The 11,041-nt window shown below is 40.7% G+C and overlaps 1 pseudogene; it reads left to right on the top strand.

The window, feature by feature from the left end:
- Positions 1 to 7,581: 7,581 nt before the first annotated feature.
- LOC136150227 (CBY1-interacting BAR domain-containing protein 1 pseudogene) lies at positions 7,582 to 8,755 on the top strand (annotated as a pseudogene).
- The last annotated feature ends 2,286 nt before the right edge of the window (positions 8,756 to 11,041 follow it).

Genomic DNA, 11,041 nt, shown 5'->3' with positions numbered 1-11,041 from the left:
TATGAACTCACTCTCAGAACAGAATTCATTCATATAGAGGGGATCTACTGTATTTCTTTCCACAGTTCCCCCCCCCCCCCTTAGGTCAATTTAGAGTTTGTTTACAAGTGAGAAGGATTCTAATACTAACTGAACTTTACATATTCATACTCATTTGCATCAAGAAGACGGGGAGGGATCAGGAAGATTTTGATTAGGACTTCCCCTATGTATTGCAGTGGCCACATGGTCCAAAGCCTAGGCAGAAAATAATTGAATAACTGGTTGATGTGGGGACAGAAAGGCCTGGCTCACTTGATGGAAACTAAGGCTAGTCTATTCATGCTGCTCATGGGGTCCTCAAGTCACGAATACTGAAGTGGTCTGTCATTCCCTTCTCCAGTGGAGCATGTTTTGTCAGAACTCTCCACTATGACCTGTCCATCTTAGGTGGCCCTACACGGTATGGCTCATAGTTTCATTGAGTTAGACAAGGCTGTGATCCATGTGATCAGTTTGGTTAGTTTTCTGTGTTTGTGGTTTTCATTTTGTCTGTCCTCTGGTGGATAAGGATAAGAGGCTTATGGAAGCTTCCTGATGGGAGAGACTGACTGTGGGGGAAACTGGGTCTTGTTTTGTTGGGCAGGGCCATGCTCAGTAAAATTTAATCCAATTTTCTGTTGATGGGCAGGGCTGTGTTCTCTCCTTGTTGCTTGGCCTGAGGCCAAACTATGGTGGGGTAATGGCAAACTCCTTCAAAAGGACTTGTGCAGGCACTCTAGTATTCAGTGCCCCTGACCCCACAGCAGGCCACTGTCGGCCCACGCCTCCATCAGAGACTCCTGGACACTCACAGGTAAGTCTGGCTCAGTCTCTTTTGGGGATACTGCTCCTTCTCCTGGGTCATGGTGAGCACAAGGTTTTGTTTGTACCCTCCAGGAGTCTGTTACCCCTGTCCTGTGGAATTTCTGTAATCAAATCTCACTGGCTTCCTCTCAAATTTCCTGGAGGTTTTCAGTCCCTTCACCAGATTCACAGGTTGGGAAATCTGTTGTGGGTCCTAGAACTTTCTTAACAGTGTGAGAACTTCTTTGTTATAATTGCTCTGCAGTTTGTGGATTGTCTGTTCAGCTGCTCTATGGTGGGGCTAAGGGCGACTTCCTCCAAGAGGGCTTACACCACATGCTGCACGACCCAGGCTTGCTGCAGCCAGAGCCCCTGTTCCTACAGCAGGCAAATGCTGACCCGTGCCTCTGCAGGAGACACTCCAACTCTCAAAGGCAGGTCTGGTTCAGTCTTTGTGAAGTCTCTGGATCCTGGTGTGCACAAGGCTTTGTTTGAAGCCTCCAAGCATCTCTGTTCCTGAGAAATCTCTAGGTGGGTCAAGAGGCAAGAGTTAGAACCAGACCTGGAACAACAGACTGGTTCCAAATTAGGAAAGCACTATGTTAATGTTGTATATTGTCACCCTGCTTATTTAATTTATATGCAGAGTACATCATGTGAAAAGCTGGGCTGGATGAAGCACAAGCTGGAATCAAGATTACCTGGAGAAATATCAATAACCTCAGATAGGCAGACCATACCACCCTTATGGCAGAAAGGGAAGAGAAACTAAAGAGCGTCTTGATGAAAGTGAAAGAGGAGACTGAAAAAGCTGGCTTAAAAGTCAACATTCAAAAAACTAAGATTATTTCATCCAGCCCCATCACTTCATGGCACACAGATGGGGAAACAATGGAAACAGTTAGAGACTTAATTTTTTTTGGGGGGGGAGGTTTCCAAAATCCCTGCAGATGGTGACTGCAGCCATGAAATTAAAAGACGTTTGCTCCTTGGAAGAAAAGCTATGACCAGCCTAGACAGCATATTAAAAAGCAGAGACATTACTTTGCTGACAAAGTTTCATCTAGTCAAAGCTATGGTTTTTCCAGTAGTCATGTACGGATATGAGAGTTGGACCATAAAGAAAGCTGAGTGCTGAAGAATTGATGCTTTTGAACTGTGGTGTTGGAGGAGTCTCTTGAGCATCCTTTGGACTGCAAGGAGATCTAGCCAGTCAATCCTAAATGAAATCAGTCCTGAATATTCATTGGAAGGACTGATGTTGAAGCTGAAACTCCAATACTTTGGCCACCTGATGCTGGAAAAGACCCTGATGCTGGAAAAGAATGAAGGCAGGAGGAGAAGGGGATGATGGAGGATGAAATGGCTGTATGGCATCACCAAATTGATGGCCATGAGTTTGAGTAAGGTTGGGGAGTTGGTGATGGACAGGGAAGCTTGCGGTCCATAGGGTCGCAAAGAGTTGTGCATGGCTGAACGACTGAACTGAACTCAAGGCTAGTCTAATGGGCCATCTTCGGTAGGGCTGGCTGAGGCCTCATCCCCCTTCCATCTCCCTGTGTGCTGCTTGAGAGAACACACTCCAGCATGCTTTCTATACACTAGTCACCACCTCAGATGCCATTTTTCTGGGAAACTGACCTGCAACAAAGTGTCATGTCTCTTCTCTCCCACTTCTTGACATCAGTGTCCTTCTCAGATTCATAATCTGATGTCATAACTCAAAGTCACATGGTACCATATTCATACAATGGAAGACTGTATATCAATTAAAATAAACAAATTATGGCTACATAAAAAACTATTGCTATGAATCTTATGAACCTATTATTGAGGGACAGAAGCCAGACATGAAGGAATAAAAAGTGCATCTTTATATAAAGTTGAAAAACAGAAAAAACTAATTTAAAGTGTCAGAACACAGGATTTTGATTACGCTTGGAGAGGGAGGTAATGCGAATGTTGTCTTTCTTGATCTGGGTGCTGGCTACATAGGAGTGTTCATTTTGTGAAGTACTGATCAAACTGGACAAACATAATTGTGTCGCTTCTAGCAGGTGGATTATTTTCCACTAAATTTTTTTTTAATTTTATTTATTTATTTTTTATTAGTTGGAGGCTAATTACTTCTTGTTACTGAAAACAGAACAAAACTTGATAAAGTAGCCTTTAGTAAAATGAAGTGACTCCAAAAGTTAAGACTGCACAGGCATTTTAAGAAGCTCAGAAATAGAAACTTTGCTGCTTATCATGGTGCAATGGTGAGGAATCCACCTGCCCATGCAGGAGGGGCAAGAGATGTGGGTTTGGTCCCTGGGTCAGGAAGACCCCCTGGAGGGAAATGGCTGCCCGCTCCAGTATTTTTGTTTGTAAAATCCCATGGACAGGGGAGCCTGGCAGGCTACAGTCCACGGGGTCACAGAATTAGACACTACTGAATGACTAAGCACATGCATGCAGCTTATTGTAAGTCAGATCATCATCACACTGAATATGAATATTGCAGAATCATTTAAATATATGTCTTACAAAAATAGTTCCTTCTTCTTCATGATGACAAAATATCATGGCTGACAGGTGATCACCACTGGAAAGTTTAAAAAGTACTTAAGATGGAAAAAAATCCAAGAAACAATATCTAAAATCCATTAAAACAAAATTGCTCTCCAAAGAGCTGAAAAGCAAAAAGGGCAGTTGATGGCAATTTATGACACAACAAAATCAATTAGTTTGCTACTGGATTCACTTGCTTTTAGAATGAATGTGTTGAAGACAATAACAAATTCAATTAACTCCTTTCTATCTGTCCAGTATGACAAACAGAAATCACAAAAAGCTGTGGCTCTGCAAGAATGAAAGTTGTAGGACTTTCCTGGTGGTCCAGTGATTAAGAATCCTCACCTGCCAACGCAGTGGATATAGGCTCAATTTCTGCTGTAAGAAGATTCCACATGCTGCAGGGCAATTAAGCCCAGGCGCCACACTTACCGAGCCTGAGCTCTAGAGCCCATGCCATTACTATTGAAGTCCATGGGCCTTAGAGCCCGTTCTACATGAAGAGAAGCCCCTGCAATGAGAAGCCCACTCACTTCAACTAGAGAGTAACTCTCAGTTGCCACAACTAGAAACACGGGTGCAACAAAAAAGACCCAGCACAGGCAAAAGTAAATTAAATTATTGAAGAAAGAAGGAATGAAATTTGTTAGCTAAGAGTCATAGTTAAGACTAAGATCTTTAGTCTCAAATATTCCCACAGAAGTAATTAAATAATAAGTATATAACACCCGTTATGGCTTATATATATATATACCCTAAAAGTATTTAGATCAAGAGTTATAATAGTATTTTGTTTCTTTAAATTCATTCCCATTCACAGGACCATATTCAATGAAACGTTCCTTAAAATTCTGAGATGCACTGAGGACTTAGGTGGGACGAACATTCCACTTCACAGGATGTGTTAAAATGCATAACTAGAGGCTTAGGAAATGTTTCTACCCTAGCAAACATCCACACTGACCTTACAATGTTGCATCAGAGGACATCGCTCCTCTCTCCACAGTAAGATTTCAAGACTCGGGCCTGGTGCACTGGGAAGACTCAGAGGGATTGGGTAGAGAGGGAGGTGGGAGGGGGGATCGGGATGAGGAATACATGTAAATCCATGGCTGATTCATGTCAATGTATGAGAAAACCCACTACAATACTATAAAGTAATTAGCCTCCAACTAATAAAAATAAATGGAAAAAAAAAGATTCAAGACCACAGAATGCTCTAAAAAGTCAAAATTTCTCAACTGGGAATACCTGAACAAATTAAGGGATTGTGAGGTATCCACTGCATAAAATAAGTTTACTTATTTTTTATGCATCTTGAGTATACTGGCTCTGTACCATCCTAGAAATAACTGGCCAAAGCAGTCACTCATTTTGTATGGTATAGCTCTCTTGCAGAGTCAAGAAATTCTGCCAGACTCTTTACCCTCAAACCATGCTCTACTTTACCTCTCTTAACTAATTCTGTTCTATTTTCTCCTCTTTACTCATCCCAGCCCAGCTTTAAGGGTCGTCTCACGATTCCAAAAGGAAACTGACCGTGCTCTACCCTAGAGTCTCTGTACTTTCTGTTCCCAAGCCCTGCAATGCCCCTCAGTCTTTACACGTGCCCCATATTACCAGCAAGGCATACACTACGGCCCCATTCCTACTCCCACACACTCTATAACTGATTCCACCTTTAATTTTCACAAATCATACACTATATATTATTTTACTTTTTGTTGTCTATCTCATCTCTTCCCTGGTGGCTCAGATGGTAAAGAATCTGCCTGCAGAGACGGAGGCCCACGTTCAATCGCTGAGTTGGGAAGATCCTCTGGAGAAGGAAATGGCCCCCACTCCAGTATTCCTGTGTGGAGAATTCCACGGACAGAGGAGCCTGGTGGGCAAACAGTCCATGGGGTCACTTACATCAGAACAGAAGCCTAGTGGGGACTTCCCTGGAGGTCCAGTGGTTAAGAATCCTCCTTGCAATGCAGGGGACGTGGACAAGATCCCCGGTCAAAGAACTAAGACCTCACACGCCACACAGTAAGCCTGTGTGCTGTAACTACTGAGTCTGCGCACCACGATCAGAGTCCGCGCGCTACAGTGGAAGGTCCCACACGATGCGACTAAGACCTGACACAGTCAGATAAAAACCAGACGAAACAGAAGCAGGATGGGGGGTAGACGGGAGGGAAGCTCAAGAGGGAGAGAACGTCTGTACGCCTATGACTGATTCATGTTGATGTACGGCAGAAACCAACACAGTATTGTAAGGTGATTATCCTCCAATTAAAAATAAATTAAAAACAAAAACAAAACAGAAACAGCTTGCATTTGCTGTGTCTCCTAAAACAGTGCCTAAGTTCTCCACGGATTTGTTGAATGAATAAATGAATTTCTATGGAAAACAGTCTTAATTACAATTTTCAGCATGTTGAAATAGAAAAAAAAAAAGTTATCTAAAAAATGTGATTAACGTTATAGGTCAAGTTATAGAAAATCATTTTCTCAACTGCCAGTGATAAGTACAGTTCTGCTTCTAAAGAATGAGAGAACACAGGGTTTTGCAAGGCCATTTATAATCTATGCATTTTCTGCAAATGCATAAGAAACTCCTCTGTGTAAATCCTTATTTGCCAGATGCAGCATACAGCATCCCTTAACCAAGATTTCAAGTCTCTTCTAGTTCCGTGATTCCCTTTCAGGTCAAATTTGGGCTGTCATCTCAGGTTCATCTATCCAGTAAAGTCATAAATTTGGGTTATACATTCTCAGGCTGTAAAATTACTGGAAACAGTGTGGTGACCACCACCTCCAAGGGTAACCAGGAAAAAGGATGCAATATTCTTTCTATTGGGCTTCCTAGACGGCTCAGTGGTCAAGAATCTGCCTGCCAAGCAGGAGATGCTGTTTTGATCCCTGGGTTAGGAAGATCCCTTGAAGAAGAAAATGGCAACTTACTTCAGTATTGTTACCTAGGAAATCCCATGGATAGAGAAGCCTGGTGGACTACAGTCCATGGGGTCACAAAAGAACCAGACATGACTTAGCGATTAAACAACATCTTTTCTGTTCTCAGATCCATACCTTTAAAGGTGGTTTCCATGTTCATGATAACTATTCTTCAAAGTTGATCCCAGCACTTTTCATCACGTCCATGCCCTTGTGGAAGTCCCTTTCAATGTTGAATATGTACATGAACACAAAAATGTTTTTGAGAATGTTCTGGGTTTAAGCTTTAAGAAGGACTAGAAGTCTCTATTTGTATCCTCTTAGCAGCCTTGAGTCACCATGATAGAAGCCAACTAACTTGCTGGGGGAAAAAGAAAACATAAAATGAAGCAAATAAACAAAAAGCACAATGAGAAAGCACAAAGAGGAGAAGGCCCTCGGGCTACCTGGAGAGAAACTGTGCACTCGAGAGGGAAAGCAAGAACGACCTAGCCACCCTAGCGCCCGAGCCTAGCTCGGCCTAGTCTTGTGGCTGTCCATCAGGGCACCAGTCACGTAAATAAGCTATCTTGAAAGCTTCAGTCCAGCTGAATCCCTAGATAATTTCAGCTCAAATCAATTCCATATGAAACATAAAACTTATATAGCTAAACCTACTCAATGTACAAAATAATGAGAAATTATGATTGATGATAAGTTGATTGTGTTAGGCCACTGATTTGGAGGTCTTTTTGTTTTGCAGCAAGAAAAAATTAAAATTTATGGCTACTAATATACCTTACTGGGGCTTGATAAAGCCCCACCTGGTGGTCCAGTGGTAAAGAATCAGCCTGCCAAACCAGGAGACACAGTTCGAGCGATGGTCTGGGAAGATCCCACATGCTGTGGAGCAAATAAGCCTGTGAGCCATAACAATAGAGCCAGTATTGTAGAGTAGCTACAATTACTGAGCCCATGTGCCACAACTACTGAAGACCATGCTCCCTAGGATCCATGCCCTGCAGCAAGAAGCCCATGTACCACAACTAGAGACTCGCCCCCACTTTCCACAGCTAGAGGAAAGCCCGTGAAGCAATGAGGACCCAGCACAGCCAAAAATAAACAAACACATTTATTTAAAAAATAACACACCTTGAGGCGGCCGCGACGCGGGGGGCGGGCGCGCGCGGGGCTGGCTCTCGCGCCCCGGGGCACGTCCGGGCACCGAGACCCTGTCTTGGGCCTCAGCCCGGGGTCTCCAGCAGTGAGCGAGGCAGCATGTTGAGGTGCAGCTTGGAAAACCGGGATGCTCAGACCAGACAACTGCAAGATGCTGTCACCAACGTGGAGAAACATTTCGGAGAACTGTGCCAGATCTTTGCTGCTTACGTGCGGAAAACCGCCCGACTGCGAGACAAAGCGAATCTCCTGGTGAAGGAAATCAACGAGTATGCCTCTACCAAGACCCCGCACTTAAAGAAGGGCCTGAAAAACTTTGCGGACGAGTTTGCCAAACTTCAGGATTATCGACAAGCCGAGGTTGAAAGACTTGAAGCCAAAGTAGTTGAACCTTTGAAAGCTTGTGGAGCCATTGTAAAAATGAAGCGAGATGATCTCTAAGGAACATTAACAGCAAGGAATCGAGAAGCTAAACAGTTAACTCAGTTAGAAAGGACACGTCAGAGAAATCCATCTGATCGACATGTTATTTCACAGGCAGAAACTGAATTACAAAGAGCTACAATGGATGCTACCCGAACAACTCGTCATATGGAGGAAACTATTGACAATTTTGAAAAGCAGAAAATAAAGGATATAAAGACTATATTTTCAGAATTTATCACTATTGAAATGTTATTTCACGGCAAAGCTGTAGAGGTCTACACTGCTGCCTACCAAAATATAGAAAAGATTGATGAAGAAGAAGATTTAGAGGTTTTCCGACATTCTCTGTATCCCCAAGATTATCCATCCCGTTTAGATATTGTAAGAGCAAATTCGAAGTCACCTCTTCAAAGATCATTGTCAGCTAAGTGTGTATCTGGAACAGGACAGGTATTGACCTGTCGACTAAGAAAGGATCAGCAAACAGAAGATGATGATGAAGATGAAGACTTAGATGTTACAGAAGAAGAAAATTAAATTTCTTAAGTAAACTTTGCATTTCCATTTTCATCTTAAATGACCTGGAATCCAGAATTACTAAAACTGAGAAACATAATACTGGCTTGATACGTTAAACCTCAAATGAAATCCTATTGGAAATGTAGAAATTATTAAAGGAAATTTATGCCAACCAAAAATGGAAGTTTTAAAAAATATTACCCATCAGTCATTTCAACATTTCTATCTAGCATCATACTATCTTTTTTATAGGTTCCATTGTTTTTTAAAAACAATGTATTTCAGAACTGTTTCAAATTAATGCACTAACCTAGTTGGTTGTAGTAGGTAAATAACAACAAAAAGAGATTTAACAATTCCACTTACTTCCTTTAGATTAAGACACCATGCTTTCAACACAAGAACAGGGTCCTAGATAGACATTCTGATTAAACACAAATTTTATTCCATAAAGCATTCATCAAAAAATAAATAAAAATAAAAAATAATACACCTTGAAACTGTGAAAGTAGCTGAAGAAAAATTCAGGATGACTACTTCCACAATGATTCTTCCCAAGTGTTTCTGTCTTTCATGAGAATGAAGATTCTGAGTTTTAAAATGTTAATTATTTCTTCTCTAATTGTATGACTGCTGCTTTTGCTGACCATGAAGAAGTGCAGGCTTCTTATACCATCTCAGATGGGGAAGAAGAGAAGGAAAAGTTTTTAAGCCTGGTGTGGCTGGGCAACACCATTAGCACTTCATACATTATCCTGCCACCTCTCTTCAGACTAGACAGACACATGTCAGAGCAAATCCTCTAGGGCTGACCAAGTATTGCCATAACAGAAACCTGCCCTCAATTCTTAATGGAGTTGGCCCAATAGCTGGATTATTACAGCAAATGTTCATTAGACTTTACTACCATTAGATTTATTACCATTCATTAGATTTATTGCAACTGATATCCTGAAGGTATAAAATTAACTATAAAGAAAAGCCTTAAGATAAAAATCTGTCTATGTTTCAACAAAAGAACTGAAAGATTTCAGGATTAGAGGCTTTGTTCGGTAAGATTCCTGACCCAGCTTCATTAAAGTTGAACCCAAGAGAGCAATCAAGCAGTCAGAAGTAGAAACTTACACTTCTCAGATTTGTATTTACTTTCCTTTTTATCATATTTATCCTATAGCTTCTGAAATAACTCTTCCGGTTGATTTTTGTCTTAAAGCAAATAAATGCAACAATCTAATCTGCTCACATTCAAACTGAAATTCACAAATCCCTTTATAAAAAGATGTGTTAAATAATTCAATGAGAAGATTATTATTACAATGAATTAAATAAATCAATGTGGTATAACTCTAATACTCTTGTGTAAAGCCTGTTTTAATTCTATAATCCCAACTGGATGCAATATACTTAAACGAGCACTATTAACTGCATTTTTTCCCTATTCTGTTTAGAAACATAATAACAGTTGAGAGACATTTATTAAGGAAACATCAACTCTATTTGCACATTCTTAAAGAGAATATTAGAAAAACAGAATTTTAATTTTCATGTGTGTAATTTGTTAATATAATTAGAATGGGACACAATTAGGTTCTTTCAGATCTTTCAGTGTTAATTAAACAGCTCATAACTTGAATGGTTATAAATACTGAATTAGTGAGACTAATGCTCCAGGCAGTTAATCTTTTATTTGTCATTTACTGAAGATCACTTAACTGGAATGTCATCTTTATGTCAGAGATCCCTTGCTGTGGAACTTCATGAATTGTAAGATTCCTAAAATCTTAGATGATGTGTCTCTGAAATATGTGCCAATACACCACACCCCACTCAGGAGTTTTCTAACAATCAGCAACCACTGCCTTTGACTCATTCCATTAAGGAATTTTACTGTCAGCAATTTTCCTGTCTCTCTCAACCCTAACAGTAATTTCTAAGTTTTAGAGAAAGGAAACATAGCTCCCTTAAAAAAAAAAAAGTGAAGAATCCAAGTTCTATGATTTAAGATGCTTATCAATACTGGACTCAAATAGAAACAACGTTTTAAGAGTAGGCAGTATGAGCATCAAAAAGATTAACATCATCAATTCCTGAAAATACATCAAATAGTTTTTGATGTATAATTTTAATGATAAAATTCATGAGTACATAACACTTAAAAAGAAATCTCATTAGTTGCCTTTGGAGGATGCTAGGGAACTTTATTTGCCAGTTTTAAGAACAGAATCCACTATAACATCTCTAAAAGAGAGCGACAACCAGATACGTGTCTCCTGATGTGGTCAAATATAAAGTAGGTAACACAACCTCTGACACATTCTAAGAAGTGAAAGTGTTAGTCGCTGAGTAGCGTCCTTTGGTGACTCTGCGACCTCATGGACCATAGTCTGCCAGGCTTCTCTGCCCATGGGATTCTCTAGGCAAGAATATTGCAGCGGGTTGCCATTTCCTTCTATAGAGGAATTCTCTCAACCCAGGGATCAAACCTGGATCTCTTGTATTGCAGGCAAATTCTTTACCATCTGAGCCACCAGGGAACTACTCTAACTCAGCCTCTATTATCAAACTACCAGTCCACAGTAAATAAGGGGGCAAAAGAAATTATTAAGCAACATCT

The sequence above is a fragment of the Muntiacus reevesi genome, chromosome 18 (genome assembly GCF_963930625.1).
Source record: "Muntiacus reevesi chromosome 18, mMunRee1.1, whole genome shotgun sequence".
Taxonomy (NCBI): Eukaryota; Metazoa; Chordata; class Mammalia; order Artiodactyla; family Cervidae; genus Muntiacus; species Muntiacus reevesi.
Note: the sequence above shows the minus strand (reverse complement) of the source record. Positions and strands in the feature narration are given on the sequence as shown.